Source organism: Osmerus eperlanus, chromosome 27 (assembly GCF_963692335.1).
Source record: "Osmerus eperlanus chromosome 27, fOsmEpe2.1, whole genome shotgun sequence".
In the NCBI taxonomy this organism is placed as follows: Eukaryota; Metazoa; Chordata; class Actinopteri; order Osmeriformes; family Osmeridae; genus Osmerus; species Osmerus eperlanus.
In genome coordinates, this window is record NC_085044.1 from 6,094,799 (window position 1) to 6,122,536 (window position 27,738).

Consider the following 27,738-nt stretch of genomic DNA (forward strand, 5'->3'; position numbering starts at 1 on the left):
TTTTTAACCATCCATTGTACACAGAAAGCACCCGACTACAGAACATCTCAAAGTCGGCTCCCACCCTGTCCTCATACTTCCCCACTGCACAGTGTTAGGACCTGGGCTTGCACTGTGTCTAGCTTGGTCAGAGAAGAGCTGCTGACCCATAGACAATACACCCATAATCTATAACTGCTCTAACCAGAACCACATACGTGTTCACATACACGTCTTGCACTTGGCAAACACTTTTTCAATATGATCAGCCCAGGTCAACCTCTCATCAAAATAGACCCCAGAAACCTGAGTACCTGCTCCCTCTCCAAATCATTCCCATACAACATCATGCAGACCTCCTCCACTACCTTCCTCCTGGTGAATAACACAGTCTTCTACTTCTTAACCAAGAAGTTTGACTAACATCAGACCTGGACCCAGGCTCACGTGGATCTCAGGAGCAAAGCTTATTATGGGATACATCTGAATAATACTGTGAGTGTATCTCTGCTCACAGGTTTGACCATGAAGGCAGGGTTTTCAGATATTGAAATAATGGCACCATGGAACTTAAAATAAAACAATAGCAGTGTTATCTTCAAAATCTAAAATATATTGGTACATTCTTAACCTATAATGTTGTATGTCTTGAATCAGATATTTGAAATTACTCACCTAGTTCTGAAGTTGTGTAGAAGGATATGAAACAGAAAGTTAAAACATCATTAAAACAGAACACATCAGTATACTGTGCGAGTTCATCTTAAACATTGATGATGAATAACATGGTAGTGTCAGTAACCAGATTTGTTGAAAACAAGGATGCTCTATGAGATGCAGCTGCTGTATGTTAATGGTCCTACATCAACATACATCCGTGTAATCTATGGCGATATGAGTTGCATGTTTTTTCAACATGTTCTTCACTATGCACCACTGCTAAGTGATGTGAGTCTGTGTCATCAAACACTGTAGATATATACAAGCTCAGAGTATAGAGTGGTTAGAATGGGCAGCATAACCAGCTAACCACCTCTAATGCTCCAACTCCTACTTACATTTGAAAGTATAATTGTATTTGTACATGCAGAGAGACTGTGTCGTCATAGTTAATGTAAAGATGTTCATAATTATGTTCTTTACCTATAGAACAATGACCCTCCCTGGACCACAAACCCACACATAGATGACCTGACAGATGTCCCCTCCTCTATCTGACCTCCTGTAGTCTCTCAGCCTCAGAGACAAGTTGCCTCTCTCCAGCTCCTGGGTGACCAGACTCACTCTGCCCTCATAGCTCCTCCCCTCTATCACCTGGCCATTCTTATACAGGTTGAGTACGGGTCTGACTTCTACCTGAACCCTGTAAAGGTGTCTGCCTGTCCTCCCTCCATCACATTCTCTCTGCCATCTCCAGACCAGACTACCTCTGTCCATATCAGGGCCTCAGCCTCTGCCTTACTGATAGACACCATCACCTCACCCCCCTCCTCCCTGAGGATCTGCTTAGCCAGACTGTCTGCACTCTGGAACCCACATCAGTTTTAGCCACACCCCCATCCTCCTCACACCATTGTGACCTCAGAGCACCTCATCCAGCAGGTCCTGTCTACTGTGGGATGTGAAGGACTGTACACTCATCAGAACTGCACTAGAGTCTGAGCATATAACCACTCCAACCTCCTCCATCCACTGTAAGGCCAGTCAAATCACCAACAGCTCCACTGTAAATACAGCCGGGTGATCTTAGAAGCACTTTCAGACCATGACCTCTCTATCAGGTACAACAAACGCTGCCCACTTATGAATATTTTTAACCATCCATTGTACACAGAAAGCACCCGACTACAGAACATCTCAAAGTCGGCTCCCACCCTGTCCTCATACTGCCCCACTGCACAGTGTTAGGACCTGGGCTTGCACTGTGTCTAGCTTGGTCAGAGAAGAGCTGCTGACCCATAGACAATACACCCATAATCTATAACTGCTCTAACCAGAACCACATACGTGTTCACATACACGTCTTGCACTTGGCAAACACTTTTTCAATATGATCAGCCCAGGTCAACCTCTCATCAAAATAGACCCCAGAAACCTGAGTACCTGCTCCCTCTCCAAATCATTCCCATACAACATCATGCAGACCTCCTCCACTACCTTCCTCCTGGTGAAGAACACAGTCTTCTACTTCTTAACCAAGAAGTTTGACTAACATCAGACCTGGACCCAGGCTCACGTGGATCTCAGGAGCAAAGCTTATTATGGGATACATCTGAATAATACTGTGAGTGTATCTCTGCTCACAGGTTTGACCATAAAGGCAGAGTTTTCAGATATTGAAATAATGGCACCATGGAACTTAAAATAAAACAATACCAGTGTTATCTTCAAAATCTAAAATATATTGGTACATTCTTAACCTATAATGTTGTATGTCTTGAATCAGATATTTGAAATTACTCACCATTTTCTGAAGTTGTGTAAAAGGATATGAAACAGAAAGTTAAAACATCATTAAAACAGAACACATCAGTATACTGTGCGAGTTCATCTTAAACATTGATGATGAATAACATGGTAGTGTCAGTAACCAGATTTGTTGAAAACAAGGATGCTCTATGAGATGCAGCTGCTGTATGTTAATGGTCCTACATCAACATACATCCGTGTAATCTATGGCGATATGAGTTGCATGTTTTTTCAACATGTTCTTCACTATGCACCACTGCTAAGTGATGTGAGTCTGTGTCATCAAACACTGTAGATATATACAAGCTCAGAGTATAGAGTGGTTAGAATGGGCAGCATAACCAGCTAACCACCTCTAATGCTCCAACTCCTACTTACATTTGAAAGTATAATTGTATTTGTACATGCAGAGAGACTGTGTCGTCATAGTTAATGTAAAGATGTTCATAATTATGTTCTTTACCTATAGAACAATGACCCTCCCTGGACCACAAACCCACACTACGATGACCTGACAGATGTCCCCTCCTCTATCTGACCTCCTGTAGTCTCTCAGCCTCAGAGACAAGTTGCCTCTCTCCAGGTCCTGGGTGACCAGACTCACTCTGCCCTCATAGCCCCTCCCCTCTATCACCTGGCCATTCTTATACAGGTTAAGTACGGGTCTGACTTCTACCTGAACCCTGTAAAGGTGTCTGCCTGTCCTCCCTCCATCACATTCTCTCTGCCATCTCCAGACCAGACTACCTCTGTCCATATCAGGGCCTCAGCCTCTGCCTTACTGATAGACACCATCACCTCACCCCCCCCCCTCCCTGAGGGCCTGCTTAGCCAGACTGTCTGCACTCTGGAACCCACATCAGTTTTACCCACACCCCCATCCTCCTCACACCATTGTGACCTCGGAGCACCTCATACAGCAGGTCCTGTCTACTGTGGGATGTGAAGTACTGTACACTCATCAGAACTGCACTAGAGTCTGAGCTTATAACCACTCCAACCTCCTCCATCCACTGTAAGGCCAGTCAAATCACCAACAGCTCCACTGTAAATACAGCCAGGTGATCTTAGAAGCACTTTCAGACCATTACCTCTCTATTGGGTACAACAAACGCTGCCCTGTTCAACCTGACTGTGGATCCTTTGACCCACTTCTGAATATTTGTAGTCATCCATTGTACACAGAAAGCACCCGACTACAGAACATCTCAGCCAAGTCGGCTCCCACCCTGTCCTCATACTGCCCCACTACTGTGTTAGGACCTGGGCTTGCACTGTGTCTAGCTTGGTCAGAGCAGAGCTGCTGCAACATAGCTGCTGCACCCATAATATATTACTGCTCTAACCAGAACCACATACATCTTCATGGAGGCCCTGGTGGGTCCTCTGTCCACACCTTCCTGGAAACACACATCACTGATCACCTTCTTGCACGTGACAACCACTTAGACTCCAGAAACATGAATGTCTGCTCCTTTTCCAAACCATTCCCATACAACATCATGCAGACCTCCTCCCCTACCTTCCTCCTTGTGAAGAACACAGTCTTTACCTTTTCAACTGAGAACTCTGAACCTTGAATAACTAAAACTAAGTGTTTGGGGGATATTTAAACAATGGCACCGTGAAATATAAAAGAAAACATTAGCAGTGTCATCTTTGAAGTCTAAAACAAATGTTGTTATATGACATGAAACAAGGAAATGTACTCACCAAGTAGAGCTGTGTTGAAGGATAGAGAATAAAAAGTTAAAACATCATCACAACAGAACATATCAGTAAAGTATTAGTGTGTGTTGTTGTTAATCAATGATGATGAATAACATGATGATGTCAGTAACCAGATGGACAGAGAGTAAGGATATAATGCTGCTCTATGTTAACAGTCATCAGCATCAACATGTATCAGTGTTACGGTCTTCTCTCCCTGCTGCCTGGCCCTGCCCCTGCTTGCTCTGGACTGGCCCTGCCTCCTCCGGGCTGCACCCCTCTCCCCCTGCCCTGTGCCTTCCCTCCTGCGGGTGGCCCCGCTCTGGCCATCCTGCCCGCCCCGGCTGCTACCTTCCCTGTTGGGGCCCTGTCGCCCCTGCTCCCGCCTGGCCTCCTCCGGCCCTCCTTTCCCTGCTGCCCCTCCCGTCCGGCCCCGGGTCATCCAGCTCCTGGGTCGCTGGTCCTCCCAGGCATACCGCTCGTACGTCAGGACCAACCTCCCTGACCTTCACCGCACTCAGGCTGGCATCAGCCTCGCTGCAGCCCGCTAGGTGAGTCTGTTCCTTTTGGGGATCTGCTTGAGCTGCTGCTCGGCCTTGACCCTTAAGGACTCTCCACCACACCACGAGTCCATACCCAGACCCCAGGCCCGGCTTTGCTACCGGCCTCCATCAGCACCAGGCCTGGCTCTGCTACCAGCGCTGCTTCAATAAAAGCTATCTATTCAATCTATGGTGTGATTACTGAACTTGTGAACTAAAGCTATGTGTTTGGGGGATATTTAAACAATGGCACCATGAAATATAAAAGAAAACAGTAGCAGTGTCATCTTGGAAGTCTAAAACAAACTTTGTCATATGACATGAAACAAGGAAATGTACTCACCATGTAAAGCTGTGTTGAAGGATAGAGAATAGAAAGTTAAAACATCATCGCAACAGAACATATCAGTGTGTGTTGTTGTTAATCAATGATGATGAATAACATGATTATGTCAGTAACCAGATGGACAGAGGGTAAGAATATAATGCTGCTCTATGATATGCAAATGCTCTGTTAACAGTCATCAGCATCAACATGTATCAGTGTTACGGTCTCCTCTCCCTGTCTGCTGTTTCTGTGTGTTTGTTTCAGTTGCAGGATGGCAGGCAGGGGGAGGAGCCATGATCACTGATGGGGAACATCTGTGCTGCACCTATATAAGCTGGACCTCTCCAGGAGATCTCTCTCCTTGATCACAACATTGATCATTGTTTGTGGCAACCCTTAATCTTGGTTCACACCTTACACCACCCTACACATGCAAACATTCACAAGTCCACTCCATACAGTACTGATTCCCTTGATTACCACACTCAACATTACTATTTAAGTTCCTTTAGTTTAATAAATACTTTGGACGCCCTCATTCCCACAACTTGTCTGACTCTTTGTCACCTCCCACTAGCATGGTTGTGACATCAGTGTCAGCTATGGAGTGTCATGTTAGTTCAACATATTCTTCACTAATATGTATCACTGCTAAGTGGTGTGAGCCTGTCTGTTCAAACACTGGATTTTAAACAAGCTGAGAGTAGAGTGGTTAGAATAGGCAGCATAACGAGATAAGAGTCAAAAAACATTGAATGCTCTAACTCCTACTAAATGTGAAAGTATAATTGTATCTGTGCAGACAGCGAGACTGTTGTCATAATTAATGTAGAGATGTTCATAATCAAGTTCTGTAGATGCAGAACAATGACCCTTGTGACAAGGGGGCCTTGTCAGCCATGGGCCTGGCAGCCCGTTGGCCTCGTTACTGACGCAAAGCCTCAACGAGGCACACCTGTTGCTCATCTAGCCCACTCCTGGTGAGTACAGAAGGGGACAAAAAGGGCTGATATGTTGGTTGATGTGGACATGTGCTCTGCTACACAGACTCGCCGTAAGGAGAGAAGGACCCTAACGGTGCGTTCACACTGCAGCGTTGTTTAACGCTCTGCACCGCTTGCCTTCCCACAGTGCACCACGCTCGGGGGCGTGTCAGACAGATTAATGCAGAGCTGCAGTTCTCTTAAGTCACTGTTGTAGTTCGTATAATGTCATGGCCAAGCGTGCAGACTTGGGTTCATGTACTCACAATATCGATCAAAATACCACTTTTACACAACATTTGTGTAAAACTACCGAATTTTTACTAGTGCAAGATTACAGTAGAATAAATGTTACGCCACCGTCACTCATCCAGTCGTTTGTAGGCTGGGCTAGCGAGCTAGCAGTGGCACAGAACAGTCACGTAATGTGACGAGACTGAATTCAAAAGTATAAAAACACACTAGGGACACTGACAACATCGGCAACCCTGCACCATGCATTATTAGTTTAATGTAATCTTTAAGTTCAGGCTCATCACATTAGTAACTTTGTTCTGAACAGAACTGGGTGTGCAGACCCATACGAACAGTTTCTCCTCCATCTTGAAATTGTAAAACCTAGAAATGTTTACCATGAGCAACAGTTGCTACCTTACAAGAAAAAAGAAACCAATCTGATTGGCCAACGCTAGTGTTTTCACGCTCCTCATTTACATAAAGTTGAGAAAGTTGAGGAAGCAACGCTCCGCTCCGCTCGCCTTCCCACAATGCCCTACGCGAGCGTCAACGCCTGGTTTCATTGAAAATGAATTGGAAGCCGACGCCCCGCGCCGCCCGCTCCGCTGCAGTGTGAACGCACCGTAACGATTGAGCCAGGAGGGCCAGAGGCAAAGACACGTGAAGACCGAAGAGACACGCCAACATAGATTTCTCAGTTTCCTTAGTACTGTTTTTGAAGGTACCAAAAGGTGCTATTAAAACCCTTCAGCTTACCTTCTCTCTCGCGAGTCTGTCTCAGTACTTCACACTCTCCCTGGGTCATAAACCCACACATAGATGACCTGACATATGTCCTCTCCTCTATCTGACCTCCTGTAGTCTCTCAGCCTCAGAGACAAGTTGCCTCTCTCCAGCTCCTGGGTGACCAGACTCACTCTGCCCTCATAGCTCCTCCCCTCTATCACCTGGCCATTCTTATACAGGTTGAGTACGGGTCTGACTTCTACCTGAACCCTGTAAAGGTGTCTGCCTGTCCTCCCTCCATCACATTCTCTCTGCCATCTCCAGACCAGACTACCTCTGTCCATATCAGGGCCTCAGCCTCTGCCTTACTGATAGACACCATCACCTCACCCCCCTCCTCCCTGAGGATCTGCTTAGCCAGACTGTCTGCACTCTGGAACCCACATCAGTTTTAGCCACACCCCCATCCTCCTCACACCATTGTGACCTCAGAGCACCTCATCCAGCAGGTCCTGTCTACTGTGGGATGTGAAGGACTGTACACTCATCAGAACTGCACTAGAGTCTGAGCATATAACCACTCCAACCTCCTCCATCCACTGTAAGGCCAGTCAAATCACCAACAGCTCCACTGTAAATACAGCCGGGTGATCTTAGAAGCACTTTCAGACCATGACCTCTCTATCAGGTACAACAAACGCTGCCCACTTATGAATATTTTTAACCATCCATTGTACACAGAAAGCACCCGACTACAGAACATCTCAAAGTCGGCTCCCACCCTGTCCTCATACTTCCCCACTGCACAGTGTTAGGACCTGGGCTTGCACTGTGTCTAGCTTGGTCAGAGAAGAGCTGCTGACCCATAGACAATACACCCATAATCTATAACTGCTCTAACCAGAACCACATACGTGTTCACATACACGTCTTGCACTTGGCAAACACTTTTTCAATATGATCAGCCCAGGTCAACCTCTCATCAAAATAGACCCCAGAAACCTGAGTACCTGCTCCCTCTCCAAATCATTCCCATACAACATCATGCAGACCTCCTCCACTACCTTCCTCCTGGTGAATAACACAGTCTTCTACTTCTTAACCAAGAAGTTTGACTAACATCAGACCTGGACCCAGGCTCACGTGGATCTCAGGAGCAAAGCTTATTATGGGATACATCTGAATAATACTGTGAGTGTATCTCTGCTCACAGGTTTGACCATGAAGGCAGGGTTTTCAGATATTGAAATAATGGCACCATGGAACTTAAAATAAAACAATAGCAGTGTTATCTTCAAAATCTAAAATATATTGGTACATTCTTAACCTATAATGTTGTATGTCTTGAATCAGATATTTGAAATTACTCACCTAGTTCTGAAGTTGTGTAGAAGGATATGAAACAGAAAGTTAAAACATCATTAAAACAGAACACATCAGTATACTGTGCGAGTTCATCTTAAACATTGATGATGAATAACATGGTAGTGTCAGTAACCAGATTTGTTGAAAACAAGGATGCTCTATGAGATGCAGCTGCTGTATGTTAATGGTCCTACATCAACATACATCCGTGTAATCTATGGCGATATGAGTTGCATGTTTTTTCAACATGTTCTTCACTATGCACCACTGCTAAGTGATGTGAGTCTGTGTCATCAAACACTGTAGATATATACAAGCTCAGAGTATAGAGTGGTTAGAATGGGCAGCATAACCAGCTAACCACCTCTAATGCTCCAACTCCTACTTACATTTGAAAGTATAATTGTATTTGTACATGCAGAGAGACTGTGTCGTCATAGTTAATGTAAAGATGTTCATAATTATGTTCTTTACCTATAGAACAATGACCCTCCCTGGACCACAAACCCACACATAGATGACCTGACAGATGTCCCCTCCTCTATCTGACCTCCTGTAGTCTCTCAGCCTCAGAGACAAGTTGCCTCTCTCCAGCTCCTGGGTGACCAGACTCACTCTGCCCTCATAGCTCCTCCCCTCTATCACCTGGCCATTCTTATACAGGTTGAGTACGGGTCTGACTTCTACCTGAACCCTGTAAAGGTGTCTGCCTGTCCTCCCTCCATCACATTCTCTCTGCCATCTCCAGACCAGACTACCTCTGTCCATATCAGGGCCTCAGCCTCTGCCTTACTGATAGACACCATCACCTCACCCCCCTCCTCCCTGAGGATCTGCTTAGCCAGACTGTCTGCACTCTGGAACCCACATCAGTTTTAGCCACACCCCCATCCTCCTCACACCATTGTGACCTCAGAGCACCTCATCCAGCAGGTCCTGTCTACTGTGGGATGTGAAGGACTGTACACTCATCAGAACTGCACTAGAGTCTGAGCATATAACCACTCCAACCTCCTCCATCCACTGTAAGGCCAGTCAAATCACCAACAGCTCCACTGTAAATACAGCCGGGTGATCTTAGAAGCACTTTCAGACCATGACCTCTCTATCAGGTACAACAAACGCTGCCCACTTATGAATATTTTTAACCATCCATTGTACACAGAAAGCACCCGACTACAGAACATCTCAAAGTCGGCTCCCACCCTGTCCTCATACTGCCCCACTGCACAGTGTTAGGACCTGGGCTTGCACTGTGTCTAGCTTGGTCAGAGAAGAGCTGCTGACCCATAGACAATACACCCATAATCTATAACTGCTCTAACCAGAACCACATACGTGTTCACATACACGTCTTGCACTTGGCAAACACTTTTTCAATATGATCAGCCCAGGTCAACCTCTCATCAAAATAGACCCCAGAAACCTGAGTACCTGCTCCCTCTCCAAATCATTCCCATACAACATCATGCAGACCTCCTCCACTACCTTCCTCCTGGTGAAGAACACAGTCTTCTACTTCTTAACCGAGAAGTTTGACTAACATCAGACCTGGACCCAGGCTCACGTGGATCTCAGGAGCAAAGCTTATTATGGGATACATCTGAATAATACTGTGAGTGTATCTCTGCTCACAAGTTTGACCATGAAGGCAGGGTTTTCAGATATTGAAATAATGGCACCATGGAACTTAAAATAAAACAATAGCAGTGTTATCTTCAAAATCTAAAATATATTGGTACATTCTTAACCTATAATGTTGTATGTCTTGAATCAGATATTTGAAATTACTCACCTTTTGCTGAAGTTGTGTAGAAGGATATGAAATAGAAAGTTAAAACATCATTAAAACAGAACACATCAGTATACTGTGCGAGTTCATCTTAAACATTGATGATGAATAACATGGTAGTGTCAGTAACCAGATTTGTTGAAAACAAGGATGCTCTATGAGATGCAGCTGCTGTATGTTAATGGTCCTACATCAACATACATCCGTGTAATCTATGGCGATATGAGTTGCATGTTTTTTCAACATGTTCTTCACTATGCACCACTGCTAAGTGATGTGAGTCTGTGTCATCAAACACTGTAGATATATACAAGCTCAGAGTATAGAGTGGTTAGAATGGGCAGCATAACCAGCTAACCACCTCTAATGCTCCAACTCCTACTTACATTTGAAAGTATAATTGTATTTGTACATGCAGAGAGACTGTGTCGTCATAGTTAATGTAAAGATGTTCATAATTATGTTCTTTACCTATAGAACAATGACCCTCCCTGGACCACAAACCCACACTACGATGACCTGACAGATGTCCCCTCCTCTATCTGACCTCCTGTAGTCTCTCAGCCTCAGAGACAAGTTGCCTCTCTCCAGCTCCTGGGTGACCAGACTCACTCTGCCCTCATAGCTCCTCCCCTCTATCACCTGGCCATTCTTATACAGGTTGAGTACGGGTCTGACTTCTACCTGAACCCTGTAAAGGTGTCTGCCTGTCCTCCCTCCATCACATTCTCTCTGCCATCTCCAGACCAGACTACCTCTGTCCATATCAGGGCCTCAGCCTCTGCCTTACTGATAGACACCATCACCTCACCCCCCTCCTCCCTGAGGATCTGCTTAGCCAGACTGTCTGCACTCTGGAACCCACATCAGTTTTAGCCACACCCCCATCCTCCTCACACCATTGTGACCTCAGAGCACCTCATCCAGCAGGTCCTGTCTACTGTGGGATGTGAAGGACTGTACACTCATCAGAACTGCACTAGAGTCTGAGCATATAACCACTCCAACCTCCTCCATCCACTGTAAGGCCAGTCAAATCACCAACAGCTCCACTGTAAATACAGCCGGGTGATCTTAGAAGCACTTTCAGACCATGACCTCTCTATCAGGTACAACAAACGCTGCCCACTTATGAATATTTTTAACCATCCATTGTACACAGAAAGCACCCGACTACAGAACATCTCAAAGTCGGCTCCCACCCTGTCCTCATACTGCCCCACTGCACAGTGTTAGGACCTGGGCTTGCACTGTGTCTAGCTTGGTCAGAGAAGAGCTGCTGACCCATAGACAATACACCCATAATCTATAACTGCTCTAACCAGAACCACATACGTGTTCACATACACGTCTTGCACTTGGCAAACACTTTTTCAATATGATCAGCCCAGGTCAACCTCTCATCAAAATAGACCCCAGAAACCTGAGTACCTGCTCCCTCTCCAAATCATTCCCATACAACATCATGCAGACCTCCTCCACTACCTTCCTCCTGGTGAAGAACACAGTCTTCTACTTCTTAACCGAGAAGTTTGACTAACATCAGACCTGGACCCAGGCTCACGTGGATCTCAGGAGCAAAGCTTATTATGGGATACATCTGAATAATACTGTGAGTGTATCTCTGCTCACAGGTTTGACCATGAAGAGATGGTTTTCAGATATTTAAATAATGGCACCATGACATTTAAAAGAAAGCAATAGCAGTGTTATCTTCAAAATCTAAAATATATTGGTACATTCTTAACCTATAATGTTGTATGTCTTGAATCAGATATTTGAAATTACTCACCTTGTGCTGAAGTTGTGTAGAAGGATATGAAACAGAAAGTTAAAACATCATTAAAACAGAACACATCAGTATACTGTGCGAGTTCATCTTAAACATTGATGATGAATAACATGGTAGTGTCAGTAACCAGATTTTTGGAAAACAAGGATGCTCTATGAGATGCAGCTGCTGTATGTTAATGATCAACATACATCCGTGTAATCTATGGCGCTATGCATTAAAGTTGCATGTTTTTTCAACATGTTCTTCACTATGCACCACTGCTAAGTGCTGTGAGTCTGTGTCATCAAACACTGTAGATATATACAAGCTCAGAGTATGGAGTGGTTAGAATGGGCAGCATAACCAGCTAACCACCACTAATGCTCCAACTCCTAGTTACATTTTAAAGTATAATTGTATCTGTATGCAGACAATTACCTTCCCTGGATCATAAACCCACACGTAGATGACCTGACAAATGTCCCCTCCTCTATCTGACCTCCTGTAGTCTCTCAGCCTCAGAGACAAGTTGCCTCTCTCCAGCTCCTGGGTGACCAGACTCACTCTGCCCTCATAGCTCCTCCCCTCTATCACCTGGCCATTCTTATACAGGTTAAGTACGGGTCTGACTTCTACCTGAACCCTGTAAAGGTGTCTGCCTGTCCTCCCTCCATCACATTCTCTCTGCCATCTCCAGACCAGACTACCTCTGTCCATATCAGGGCCTCAGCCTCTGCCTTACTGATAGACACCATCACCTCACCCCCCTCCTCCCTGAGGGCCTGCTTAGCCAGACTGTCTGCACTCTGGAACCCACATCAGTTTTACCCACACCCCCATCCTCCTCACACCATTGTGACCTCGGAGCACCTCATACAGCAGGTCCTGTCTACTGTGGGATGTGAAGGACTGTACACTCATCAGACCAGCACTAGAGTCTGAGCATATAACCACTCCAACCTCCTTCATCCACTGTAAGGCCAGTCAAATCACCAACAGCTCCACTGTAAATACAGCCGGGTGATCTTAGAAGCACTTTCAGACCATGACCTCTCTATCAGGTACAACAAACGCTGCCCACTTATGAATATTTGTAACCATCCATTGTACACAGAAAGCACCCGACTACAGAACATCTCATCCAAGTCGGCTCCCACCCTGTCCTCATACTGCCCCACTGCACAGTGTTAGGACCTGGGCTTGCACTGTGTCTAGCTTGGTCAGAGAAGAGCTGCTGACCCATAGACAATACACCCATAATCTATAACTGCTCTAACCAGAACCACATACGTGTTCACATACACGTCTTGCACTTGGCAAACACTTTTTCAATATGATCAGCCCAGGTCAACCTCTCATCAAAATAGACCCCAGAAACCTGAGTACCTGCTCCCTCTCCAAATCATTCCCATACAACATCATGCAGACCTCCTCCACTACCTTCCTCCTGGTGAAGAACACAGTCTTCTACTTCTTAACCGAGAAGTTTGACTAACATCAGACCTGGACCCAGGCTCACATGGATCTCAGGAGCAAAGCTTATTATGGGATACATCTGAATAATACTGTGAGTGTATCTCTGCTCACAGGTTTGACCATGAAGAGATGGTTTTCAGATATTTAAATAATGGCACCATGACATTTAAAAGAAAGCAATAGCAGTGTTATCTTCAAAATCTAAAATATATTGGTACATTCTTAACCTATAATGTTGTATGTCTTGAATCAGATATTTGAAATTACTCACCTTGTGCTGAAGTTGTGTAGAAGGATATGAAACAGAAAGTTAAAACATCATTAAAACAGAACACATCAGTATACTGTGCGAGTTCATCTTAAACATTGATGATGAATAACATGTTAGTGTCAGTAACCAGATTTTTGGAAAACAAGGATGCTCTATGAGATGCAGCTGCTGTATGTTAATGATCAACATACATCCGTGTAATCTATGGCGCTATGCATTAAAGTTGCATGTTTTTTCAACATGTTCTTCACTATGCACCACTGCTAAGTGCTGTGAGTCTGTGTCATCAAACACTGTAGATATATATACAAGCTCAGAGTATAGAGTGGTTAGAATGGGCAGCATAACCAGCTAACCACCTCTAATGCCCCAACTCCTACTTACATTTGAAAGTATAATTGTATTTGTACATGCAGAGAGACTGTGTCGTCATAGTTAATGTAAAGATGTTCATAATTATGTTCTTTACCTATAGAACAATGACCCTCCCTGGACCACAAACCCACACTAAGATGACCTGACAGATGTCCCCTCCTCTATCTGACCTCCTGTAGTCTCTCAGCCTCAAAGACAAGTTGCCTCTCTCCAGCTCCTGGGTGACCAGACTCACTCTGCCCTCATAGCCCCTCCCCTCTATCACCTGGCCATTCTTTTACAGGTTAATACACTCTGTCCATCAAACTACAGCTACATCAAAGTTCCCTCTAAACTGATCAAAACATGATAGTATGTTTTAATACATGTTAGAGGACAGCCTAGATGCATACTTTCTTTGCCAAAATATCTTAAATGTGAGAGTTTATAACACATTGTATTCATCCTCTCCTTATTAGCGTCCTTCTCTATGTGGTGTTGTACCAGGGAGCAGGTTCAAGTGCAGCTTAGCAGCACAACTTATTATGGGATACATCAGAATAATACTGTGAGTGTATCTCTGCTCACAGGTTTGACCATGAAGGGAGGGTTTTCAGATATTGAAATAATGGCACCATGAAATTTAAAAGAAAACAACAGCAGTGTTATCTTCAAAGTCTGAAATATATTGGTACATTCTTAACCCATGATGTTGTAGGTCATAAAACAGATATATGAAATTACTCACCAGCTATTGAAGTTGTGTAGAAGGACATAAAATAGAAAGTTAAAACATCATTATAATAGAACACTTCAGTTATATACTGTGTGAGTTCATCTTAAACATTGATGATGAATAACATGGTAGTGTCAGTAACCAGATTTGTTGAAAACAAGGATGCTCTATGAGATGCAGCTGCTGTATGTTAATGGTCCTACATCAACATACATCCGTGTAATCTATGGCGCTATGAGTTGCATGTTTTTTCAACATGTTCTTCACTATGCACCACTGCTAAGTGATGTGAGTCTGTGTCATCAAACACTGTAGATATATACAAGCTCAGAGTATAGAGTGGTTAGAATGGGCAGCATAACCAGCTAACAACCACTAATGCTCCAACTACTTACATGTGAAAGTATAATTGTATCTGTGCAGACAGCGACACTGTTGTCATAGTTAATGTAGAGATGTTCATAATCATGTTCAATATCTGCAGAACAATGACCCTCCCTGGATCATTAACCCACATGTAGATGACCTGACAAATGTCTCCTCCTCTATCTGACCTCCTGTAGTCTCTCAGCCTCAGAGACAAGTTGCCTCTCTCCAGCTCCTGGGTGACCAGACTCACTCTGCCCTCATAGCCCCTCCCCTCTATCACCTGGCCATTCTTATACAGGTAAATACACTCTGTTCATCAAACTACAGCTACATCAAAGTTCCCTCTAAACTGATAAAAACATGATAGTATGTTTTAATACATGTTAGAGGACAGCCTAGATGCATACTTTCTTTGCTAACATATCTTAAATGTGAGAGTTTATAACACATTGTATTCATCCTCTCCTTATTAGGGTCCTTCTCTATGTGGTGTTATACCAGGGAGCAGGTTCAAGTGCAGCTTAGCAGCACAACTTATTATGGGATACATCAGAATAATACTGTGAGTGTATCTCTGCTCACAGGTTTGACCATGAAGGGAGAGTTTTCAGATATTGGAATAATGGCACCATGAAATTTAAAAGAAAATAATAGCAGTGTTATCTTCAAAGTCTGAAATGTATTGGTACATTCTTAGCCCATGATGTTGTATGTCATGAAACAGATATATGAAATTACTCACCTAGTGCTGAAGTTGTGTAGAAGGATATGAAATAGAAAGTTAAAACATCATTAAAACAGAACACATCAGTATACTGTGCGAGTTCATCTTAAACATTGATGATGAATAACATGGTAGTGTCAGTAACCAGATTTGTTGAAAACAAGGATGCTCTATGAGATGCAGCTGCTGTATGTTAATGGTCCTACATCAACATACATCCGTGTAATCTATGGCGCTATGAGTTGCATGTTTTTTTCAACATGTTCTTCACTATGCACCACTGCTAAGTGAGCCTGTCTTATCAAACACTGTATATATATACAAGCTTAGAGTATAGAGTGGTGTCGTGGAAATTTTGGAATACAGTTATAATGTGTTTCATATATGAGGAACGGAAGTCTAAGAAGAGTCAACTCCATTTGGTAGAGATGCCATTTGCAGTTTATGACACCTGGGGGGAAGAGACAGCTGGTCTGGAGACAATGTGGATTCAACTGTATTGTTATTGTGATCTGCTGCTCTGACCCTTCCTGTTGCATTGGGTGGGGTTAATCAAATACTTGTTTGAAGTGCCCACACAAAGGACAGTTGACCATTTGACTGGTGAACCCCTGTGGTTTTACTGTCTACTGGTTTGGGGAGAGAGGCCACATTAAAGAACCGTGGGAACTTGAATGAAGTCAAACCGTCACTGAGCAGTGCTGACCAATCAACAGAGTTCAGAGGAATCATTTGATCTAAAGTTTATATAAGGCAGGGTTTTATGATTGTTCTTCATCACTCTGGCGAACGACCTGTGACCTCCTGTAGTCTCTCAGCCTCAGAGACAAGTTGCCTCTCTCCAGCTCCTGGGTGACCAGACTCACTCTGCCCTCATAGCCCCTCCCCTCTATCACCTGGCCATTCTTATACAGGTTAAGTACTGGTCTGACTTGTACCTGAAATGGAGTTAGGCATGAAAGGGTTAACTAAAGTTCGAGAGGAAGGTGGCACACCAAGACTCCTCCTTCTCCAATCAAACTAATACGCATCAGCCCAGTAAAGCACAGAAGAATGCGACCAAACTCCCCTTTGTCAATAAGAGTTCTGTATAAAGTATCTTCCGTTCCTCTGGTCCTTGTGCTAGCATGTTGTTGTCATTTCGTCGACTTTGCGTGTACGCCGCTGTTGCCGTTGCCCTGCCTGTCTGCCCACCCGCCTGCCTGCCCGCCCGCCCGCCGCCTGCTCCGCTCCGCCTGTCCTGCTCTCCCCGTCTCCCGGCTCAGGCTGTTCGCTTCCCGGCCTCGTCTTCCACGGTGGGGATGGACCTCCTGGACCTCCGTCCGTCCCACGACGAGTTCCCTTCCCGGCTGGAGAGGCGGTCCCGCCCGTGGCGTTCTGGCCGCGTCCTCGGGGCCCCCGGCCGCTCCTCGAGCGGGGCTGCTCCGGGCTCCTCGGCTTCCCTGGGTCCGACGGCTCCGCCCTCCGGTCCCTTGCGTCGGCCTGGCCGTCACCGGCAGTCTCCGCCCCCCGGGCCTTCTACCTGGGATCACTCTTGGCATCGCTCCCGGGCTCGGCGGCCGTCTGCTGGCCCAGGATTCTGCTCCTCACCCCTGTCGGCCGCGGCCTCCATGGGCTCTCTGCTGCCTCCCTGCCCCGCACCTGCTCCTGCGTGCTTCGGCCACGCCTAGTACGGGCCACGCCCCCTGAAGGTGGCTCCACTCCGGACGTCCCCTCGTCAGGCCCCTGCTCGCCCCTGCCTTCACGCTGGCCCCAGCGCCTCCCCCTGTTCGCCCCGTGGCCCCCTCTGCTTCCGGGCCTTCCCCCGTGTCTCCCTCCCTCTGGGCCGCTTCCTGCTGGCCGGCTCCGCTCCGGACTTCCCACCCCCTCCTGTCTCCGCCTTCATGTTGGCTACGGCGCCTCCCCCTGCTCGCTCCTGCCTCCTGGCCGTCCACTGTCTCTCTCCCTCCGGGCCGCTGTCCTCCTGGGTGGCTCCGCTCCGCCAGCCGGTTCCGGCTGCTGCCCTTCCCGTTGGTGCCCTGACCGCTCCTGCCCTGCCTCTCCCGCTGCCGCGCCTGGTGGGTTCCTGCCTCTTGCTTTGCCCAAGCCCCCCGTTCTCCTGCCCCGGCTGCTGCCTTCGCCGACCTTCCTGCCGATGGTGGCGTTCGTCGCCTCCAGCTCCGCCCCCGGCCCTGGCCCTGCCCCTACTTGCTCTGGACTGGCCCTGCCTCCTCCGCGCTGCATCCCTCTCCCCCTGCCCTGTGCCTTCCCTCCTGCGGGTGGCCCCGCTCTGGCCATCCTGCCTGCCCCGGCTGCTGCCTTCCCTGTTGGGGCCCTGTCGCCCCTGCTTTCGCTCTGCCCACGGCACCTCCCGTTGCCCCCTCTGTGGCCCCCTCTGCCTCCGGGCCTCCCCCCCCGTGTCTGCCTCCCTCCGGGTGGCCGTCCCCCGGGTGATTACGTGGACCTGGCCGTCCTTCTCCTCCCGTCCCGGGTTGCTGCCCCCCGCACCGTTGTCGTGGCCCTGTCCTCCTCTGTTGTCGGGTTTCGCTGTCCGCCCTGCCCCGCTCTCCTTCCCGTCCGGTCCTGGCTCCCGCGGGCCCCGACCCTGGTGGTCCGTAACGATTTTGATGGCTGCTCCTTGTCTGCCTGCCAGAGCCTCCATGCATGCTGCTTCCTCGGCAGGACCCGCTCTCGCTCCCTCGACCCGACGGCCTGCGGGCCTTGGGACCGCGTTCGAGGCCCTCCCGTCCGCCCGCCTTGCTGGGTTTCCTTGGGGTTCACTGGCAGGACTCAAACTGCTTGCCGTCTGCCTGGCATTGGATGCAAAAGCAGGTCGTGCATCTTCGACTGTTTCTTGAAGCACTCCGCTGGATCCTCCTCAACGAGTCCAGAAGTCCCCTCCTCCTTCATCTCCTGGACGACTTCCTCACTATCGGCCCCCCTTCATCTCCACTGGCGCAAGGCCCCCACACCGCATCGGGCTTGGCTCTGCTACCAGCCTCCACCAACCACATCAGGCTTGGCTCTGCTACCAGCCTCCACGAACCACAACAGGCTTGGCTCTGCTACCAGCCTCTACCACACTGCATCGGGCTTGGCTCTGCTACCAGCCTCCACCAACCACAACAGGCTTCGCTCTGCTACCAGCCTCCCTGAACCACAACAGGCTTGGCTCTGCTACCAGCCCCTACCACACTGCATCGGGCTTGGCTCTGCTACCAGCCTCTACCAGACTGCATCGGGCTTGGCTCTGCTACCAGCCTCTACCACACTGATTCTTGTACCATCTTCCCACGACGGCACCCCTCCACAACCTTCACTCCACACCCAAGAGGCCATCCTCCAAGCTTCATTCCACGCACACATACACCTCTCCATCCGCACTTCCACTATCCTTGTGTACCTCAGTGGCATCAACTTCTTCTGCAAGTTGCTCTCCCTCTGCACGGCTCCCCCTCACTGCCGACCTGCTAGCCGCCTGCATACACACACTGCGCACTGGCTACTCCTCCCCTTCCACCGATTCCACCCAAGAGGCCATGCTCCTCCTGGCCTTCGGCTCCCTGAGGTGCTCGAGTTCACGTCCACCTTCAACCCCTACGCTCACCCATGCGTCTCCGGCATCACGCTACATTCCCCAGACACATTCATCTTCACCCTAAAACGCAGCAAATCAGATCAGGCCAGCTGTTCCGATCTTCCTCTTCCGCCTTAACTCTCCCCTTAGCCCCTATGAGTCCCTGGATAACCTGGCTGTTAGAAAAGTTAAAGATGTAACTGTTATCCTGTATAAGAATGATTCTGTGTTCAGTATTCCTTGGGTGCAAAGAGAGGCCTACCCCAAATCTGAACTCTGGGTAAACATACAAGACCCTTATATTGGGGCTAAGGACTAAGAAGAGGGGGATTTGTTTGCTCTTCTGCCTCTGCTTCTCCCACTGCAGGGCGCTGGGCAGCGCCATTGTGGGTTCCTGCCTCTTGCCTCGCCCCCCTCTCCCATCCCTCCCTGCTCCTCCTTCCCTGGCTTCGGCTCCTGCCCTCACCGACCTTCCTGCCCTGTCCGCGGCGTTCATAGCCTCCATGGGCTCTCCGCCGGCTCTCTGCCCTGCACCTGGCCCCGCCCCTGCTTGCTCTGGTCTGGCCCTGCCTCCTCCGGGCTGCGCCCCTCTAACCTTGCCCTGTGCCTTCCCTCCTGCAGGTGTCTCCGCTCCGGACATAATGCCCGCCCCGGCTGCTGCCCTTCCCGTCAGGACCCTGCCCGCCTCCACCTTCACGCTGGCCACGGTGCCTCCCCCTGCCTGCCCCGTGGCCCCCTCTGCCTCCAGACCTTCCCCCGTGTCTCCCTCCCTCCAATCCAGCCATCCTCCAGGGTGATTACGTGGACCTGGCCGACCTTCTCCTCCCTTCCCAGGTCTCTGCCCCCCGCACCATCGTCGGGTACTGTGGCCCCATCTTGCTCCCCCACTCTGAACCCGCCCGGCGACGGGAGCGCACGGCAGCCGAGTTCACTTACGTGTTCTCCCTGTTCCGGGACGTCGTCTGTTCCTCCTTTCCCGGGCGCCGGGCGGAGCTGGACGACTATCTCTCCCTCCTCCTGCACCTCACCCTACGGTTCGGGGGCTCCGGGTTTTACACGTATCACGTCCGGTTCTCCTCCGAGGCCGCGGGGCAGCTCCAGCAATTCAATGAGGCCACCTACTGGGGCTCGCTGGACAATGAAATCTATTGTGGTGTTTTGGCCGCCCGGTCCGCCCTGCCCTGCTCCCTGTGTGGCGCTCCTTCCCACCCGTCCCTGGAGTGCACGGTCGCGGCCCGCCCGGCCCCTGAGTCTGGCCCCTGGCCCCCCGCTCGAACGATTTTTCTTTAGATTAGATTAATTTTTTACTTAGAGTTATTCCGTCTGTAGTGTTTTACCTGTTGTACTATTCAAAGCTAGATTAAAAACCATTCTGTTTAGTCAGTGTTATGGCTGATGAAGTGTGTGTCTGTGTGTATCATGCAACTGGAAATGACAAATAAAGAGAACCTGACCTGGTTTGTTACTTGTGTCACTAGTTGAATACGACGGGGAAAAGTGTGTTGTTATTTAGAGTTGATCTTGTCTGGAACAGACTTCCTGTTCCTACCTAGGGGGGCCGGCGCTGTCTTGGTGTCTAGGCTGTCTGCTGATCTGCTGCATTAGTTAACACTTGACCAGTGGGGACCTCACCCTTACTGTCATTGTAACTGTTATGTGTTCCTTTGCATTCTCTAATCCTGCTTTCTTCTCTCTGTCCTCCCTCCCCCCCCCCTGTGGTGTTGAGCTGTCAACCTTTGCCTGGCCGCCGGTCTGCCAACGTTGGACTTAGTCACCAGTGGACATCGGTCTATGACAGTCTGCCTACATTTGACTTAATTGCCCAGTGGACATCGGTCTCCTATGAAGGACAACACAGAGTTCCTGGTCCCTTCCTGTCCCTCTACCTGGCTGTCCTGTCATACTGTGCCAATCCCACCATTGCTTAAACTGACATGCGCCAATTCAGAGCAGTGTTGAACCCTGGATATCTGTGTTTCAATATCCATTTACACATGTGTATTCTCTACTCCTAATGTATGACTATGTTTAGCCTGAGGTCTGCACCTCTCTGTCACTGACCATCTTTGGAGGAGGGAATCCCTCACTGAATTGCTCCTGCCAAGGTTTTTCGCAAATAGTTTTACGGGGAGTTTTTCCCTGTCTTCCTTGAAGGTTGGTTGAGGGGCATTGCTATGGGCATCTGTTAAGCCCTCTGTGACATTGCTTTTTACAAAGGACTATATGAATAAAATTAGATTTAGATGTGATTTTCCAGAGCAAAGCTTAAAGTGGACCTCAAGATCAATGCTTTTTATAGGATACAATCTGAACTATTCCATGTTTGTATCTCTGCTCTCAGGTTTGACCAATAAGGGAGGTATTTGAAATGTTATGTGGAAGAGGGTGGAACCACACAAATTAAGTAAAGTTAAGTTCACTTAATATAAAGTTATCAGATTTTTTTTAACAATCATGTCATAATGAAATAAAAGACAGTTGTCACCGCCACGGCCTGCTTGTGTTCTATTGTGTTTCTGTGTTTCCCTCTCCTGTGCCCCCTGTTGGTCTCTCTGTGTGTCTGTGTCCTGGGCGTGTCTCTCTCCCTCTCTCCTGGTTCCCAGCTCCACTAACACACCTGCTCCTCATCTACAATCAGCTCACCTGCCTTTCATCAACTCATCTCCTCCACAGTATAAGAACCCATCTCTCACTCCCAGACCTCGTCAGATTGTTGTTTCAGCTCCAGTGGTAGTGACATGCTTAAGACCTCTGTAGTCTTTCATTTAGCTCTTTGTGTTTGAATTCCAACAGTCTTTCCTTATGCTCAGGGTCATTCCTTGTCTGCCTGCCAGTCTTTCCTCCACTCCAGCCTGTCCACACCAGTCACCATCTCTCCTCAACTCCTACCATCATCTAAAAGAAACCTTCCTAGAACTCACCCCCCATGTATGTGTTGTGAACTTTTGACACCAGTAACATACTTTAGTGTAATGTTTACTATCTAAAAGATAAAGGCAATTGTTTTACTTAGTGTTGTTAAAAAGCAGAAGTTAGAAATTACTCACCAATGGCATCTGTTTAAAAAGAGATGAAAAAGATAATTAAAATCATATTATATATTACCAACATGTTATTAACAAATGTTTGACAGTCAACAGAATTAACGTTAACAAGCCTATGCAATTAATACATCATTATTACATCATTATTATCGTAAGCAGAAGGGACAAAGAGCAAGGATAAAATGTTAGTAGTCCTACATCAACATACATCAGTGTAATCTATGTGTTCTATGTTCAGGCTCTTTCATAAAGAGGATGACTGTTCGGCATCTCCACATATAAACATGTCATGTTTTACTGAGAGAATATAACAACTCAGAATGATCATCTTACAATATATCCAGTAAGATAATTAAGTGACGTCATATGCATTTGAGTGAATTGTTTGTTCATCATGTTCTTCACTAATTTGCATCACTGCTAAGTGATTTGAGCCTGTCTCTTCCAATACTGGACACATCTACAGGCTTAGAGTATAGAGGGGTTAGAATGGGCAGCATAACCAGATAAGTCAGAACACCTCTAATGCTCTAACTTATACATGTGAAAGTATAATTGCATTTGTGTACACAGAGACTGTAGAGTATTTTATAGTTCATGTAGAGATGTATATAATCATGTTCTGTAGCTTCAGAACATTGACCTTCCCTGGACCTCTGGGCCTCTCTCCAGCTCCTGGGTGACCAGACTCACTCTGCCCTCATAGCCCCTCCCCTCTATCACCTGGCCATTCTTATACAGGTTAATACACTCTGTTCATCAAACTACAGCTACATCAAAGTTCCTTCTAAACTGATCAAAACATGATAGTATGTTTTAATACATGTTAGAGGACAGCCTTGATGCATACTTTCTTTGCCAAAATATCTTAAATGTGAGAGTTTATAACACATTGGATTCATCCTCTCCTTATTAGGGTCCTTCTCTATGTGGTGTTATACCAGGGAGCAGGTTCAAGTGCAGCTTAGCAGCACAACTTATTATGGGATACATCTGAATAATACTGTGAGTGTATCTCTGCTCACAGGTTTGACCATGAAGGGAGAGTTTTCAGATATTAAAAAAATGGCACCATGACATTTAAAAGAAAGCAATAGCAGTGTTATCTTCAAAATCTAAAATATATTGGTACATTCTTAACCTATAATGTTGTATGTCTTGAATCAGATATTTGAAATTACTCACCTCGTTCTGAAGTTTTGTAGAAGGATATGAAACAGAAAGTTAAAACATCATTAAAACAGAACACATCAGTATACTGTGTGAGTTCATCTTAAACATTGATGATGAATAACATGTTAGTGTCAGTAACCAGATTTTTGGAAAGCAAGGATGCTCTATGAGATGCAGCTGCTGTATGTTAATGGTCCTACATCAACATACATCCGTGTAATCTATGGCGCTATGAGTTGCATGTTTTTTCAACATGTTCTTCACTATGCACCACTGCTAAGTGAGCCTGTCTTATCAAACACTGTAGATATATACAAGCTTAGAGTATAGAGTGGTTAGAATGGGCATTATAACCAGCTAACCACCTCTAATGCTCCAACTCCAACTTACATTTGAAAGTATAATTGTATTTGTACATGCAGAGAGACTGTGTCGTCATAGTTAATGTAAAGATGTTCATAATTATGTTCTTTACCTATAGAACAATGACCCTCCCTGGACCACAAACCCACACTACGATGACCTGACAGATGTCCCCTCCTCCATCTGACCTCCTGTAGTCTCTCAGCCTGAGAGACAAGTTGCCTCTCTCCAGCTCCTGGGTGACCAGACTCACTCTGCCCTCATAGCCCCTCCCCTCTATCACCTGGCCATTCTTATACAGGTTAATACACTCTGTTCATCAAACTACAGCTACATCAAAGTTCCCTCTAAACTGATCAGAACATGATTGTATGTGTTAATGGAGTTAGATTAACTGAAGTTCGGGAGGAAGATAGCGCACCAAGACTCCTCCTTCACTCCAATCAACTGATACGCATCAGCCCAGTTAAAGCACGGAGGAATGCGACCGAACCCAACTCCCCGTTTTCAATTACGAGTGCTGCATGAAGTCTCTTCCGTTCCTCTGGTCCTTGTGCTAGCATGTTATTGTTTGGCGTGCGTACATCTCGTTGCCTCTCTGTCTTCTCTGCTGCGTGTTTGCGTGTCTGCTGCTCCCGTTGCTGTTTCAACTCGTCGGCTCTTCGCCTCGTCTCCTGGCTCCCGCAGATCTCCTCCCGGCCCTGACGTCTACGGAGGAATGGACGTTCTGGACCTGTTCCCGTCGGACGACGAGTTCCCCTCCCGGCTGGAAAGGCGGTCCCGTCCCCGGCGTTCTGGCTGCGTCCCCGAGACCCCCGGTCGCTCCCCGTGTGGTGCTGCTCCGGGCTCCTCCGCCTCCCTGGGTGCCACGGCTCCACTTCCTGTTCCCGGGCGTCGGTTCTGCCGTCCTCCGAGGTCTCCGCCTCCCGGGCCTTCCGCTCGGGATGCTCCCGGGCTCGGCGGCTGGCCCCGGGCGGCCTCGCTTCCCTTCCTCCTCCAGCTCTTCGCGCTGCTCTCCATCTCCTAGCCCCGCCCGCTCCGCGGTCCGCCGCCTCGGACCTACCAGCGTAGCCTTCCGACTAGACCGTTGCCGGCCTGCAGCGCCTCCTCCGGGCTCGGGGGATCCGGTTGTCCCGGTTGGATCTGAAGGCTCGGCTCTTCCGCCTCTGCTTCGGGGACTCTGGGGGCCGGCGTGCCTCCCCGCTCCCACTCCCGCTCTGCCCTGCCTCTCCCACTGCAGGGCGCTGGGCAGCGCCATTGTGGGTTCCTGCCTCTTGCCTCGCCCCCCTCCCCCCCCCCCCCCCCCCATTCCCCTCCCTCCCTCCCTGCTCCTCCTGCCCTCGCCGACCTTCCTGCCCTGTCCGCGGCGTTCATCGCCTCCATGGGCTCTCCGCTGCCTCTCTGCCCTGCGCCTGGCCCTGCCCCTGCTTGCTCTGGTCTGGCCCTGCCTCCTCCAGGCTGCGCCCCTCTAACCTTGCCCTGTGCCTTCCCTCCTGCAGGTGTCTCCGCTCCGGACATAATGCCCGCCCCGGCTGCTGCCCTTCCCGTCAGGACCCTGCCCGCCCCTGCCTCCACCTTCATGCTGGCCACGGCGCCTCCCCCTGCCCGCCCCGCGGCCCCCTCTGCCTCCAGACCTTCCCCCGGGTCTCCCTCCCTCCAGCCATCCTCCAGGGTGATTACGTGGACCTGGCCGACCTTCTCCTCCCGTCCCAGGTCTCTGCCCCCCGCACCATCGTCGGGTCCTGTGGCCCCGTCCTGCTCCGCCACCCTGAACCCGCCCGGCGACGGGAGCTCACGGCAGTCGAGTTCTCTTACGCTTTCTCCCTGTTCCGGGACGTCGTCTGTTCCTCATTTCCCGGGCGCCCGGCGGAGCTGGACGACTATCTCTCCCTCATCCTGCAGCTCGGTCCTCCCTACGGTTCGGGGGCTCCGGGTTTTACACGTATCACGTCCGGTTCTCCTCCGAGGCCGCGGGGCGGCTCCAGCAATTCAATGAGGCCACCTACTGGGGCTCGCTGGACAATGAAATCTATTGTGGTGTTTTGGCTGCCCGGTCCGCCCTTCCCTGCTCCCTGTGTGGCGCTCCTTCCCATCCGTCCCTGGAGTGCACGGTCGCGGTCCGCCCGGCCCCTGAGCCTGGCCCCCGGACCCCCGCCCGCTTTCGCCTCCCCCTGCCCCTCCCCACCCCATCACCCCGCAGCCCCTCCTGTCCTGACCGCCGGGGCCGCCCCCTGCTGCAGAAGGGGCGGATGATTCCCCCTCCGCTGGTTTCGGCTGCTACTACAACGGCTGCTGGTTCTCTTCCCCATGGCCTTCCAAGTTCCCTTCCTGCCCTTCTCCCTCTCTGACCCCCTCATCCGCACTTCACGAGGTTTACCCCATCATCATCATCATCGCCACCCTCCTCTGGGGCCACGAATGGTCAAGCCAATCCATCCTCATCCACTCCGACAACACTGCCGTCGTCTCCCGGATCAATAAAGGCCGATCAGACTCCATCACCGCCATGCCCTTCATCTGCCGCCTCACTTGGCTTTCAGTCACACATCAGTTCATAATCAGAGCCGCTCACATCCCCGGTCACCACAACACCATTGCTGACTCCCTCTCCCGTCTCTCCCTCCACAAATTCAGACGCTTGGCCCCAGACGCGGACCACCTTCCCACTCCGGTCCCTCCGTTTTCCTGTACAACCTTCCCATGACGGCACCCCTCCACGACCTTCACCTCCACACCCAAGATGCCATCCTCCAAGGTCTGTCCCCCCGTACACTCTCCACCTACTGGACAGCCTGGAAGTGCTTCAAGTCCTTCCACACTGCTCCACCTTCCCCTCATTCGACCTCCTTTCCATCACCAGCTTCATCTCCTACGCTCACACGCACCTCTCCATCCGCACTTCCACCATCCACGTGTACCTCAGTGGCATCAACTTCTTTTGCAAGTTGCTCTCCGGTTCCCCCTGCACAGCCATCTCCCACAGTCCCATGAAAGGCCTTAAGCGCCTAGATCCCCGCTCTCCTTCCGCACGGCTCCCCCTCACTGCCAACCTGCTAGCCGCCTGCATACACACACTGCGCACTGGCTACTCCTCCCCTTCCACCGATTCCACCCTAGAGGCCATGTTCCTCCTGGCCTTCAGCTTCCTTAGGTGCTCACAATTTACTTCCACCTGCTCCACCTTTGACCCCTCTGCTCACCCATGCATCTCCGACATCACGCTACACTCCCCACACACGCTCATCTTCACCCTGAAACGCAGCAAAACAAATCAGAGCTTCCTCTTCCGCCTCAACTCTCCCCTCAGCCCCTATGAGTCTCTGCATAACCTGCTTCTTTCCAAAGCAGGAAGTCATGCCCTCCCCTCCAGCCCACTATTCACCACAGAATCAGGTCGCCTCCCGTTTCTGGTTCCACCATCATCTCCGCCTCCTCCTCGCCAAATCAGGTAACGGCCCTTCTCTTTACTCAGCACATTCTTTCAGGATCGGTGCGGCCTCCTCAGCTTCCAGCCAAAGCGTGGCCGACCACACCATCCAGCTCCTGGGTCGCTGGTCCTCCCAGGCATACCGCTCGTACGTCAGGACCAACCTCCCTGACCTTCACCACACTCAGGCTGGCATCAGCCTCGCTGCAGCCCGCTAGGTGAGTCTGTTCCTTTTGGGGATCTGCTTGAGCTTCTGCTCGGCCGTGACCCAGGTATTAACAGATTCTACCAACATCTGTTCCCCTTGCTTTGCACCTTTGACATGCCCCTGGGCCCTCAC

At 48.9% G+C, this 27,738-nt stretch overlaps 1 protein-coding gene and 1 pseudogene across 2 annotated transcripts in view; one reads left to right on the forward strand and one right to left on the reverse strand.

The window, feature by feature from the left end:
• LOC134013982 (GTPase IMAP family member 9-like) overlaps positions 1 to 27,738 on the reverse strand; it is a 78,465-nt gene that overhangs the window by 33,767 nt on the left and 16,960 nt on the right. The gene's annotated exons all lie outside the window — the stretch shown is intronic.
• LOC134013564 (uncharacterized) lies at positions 25,491 to 27,616 on the forward strand (annotated as a pseudogene).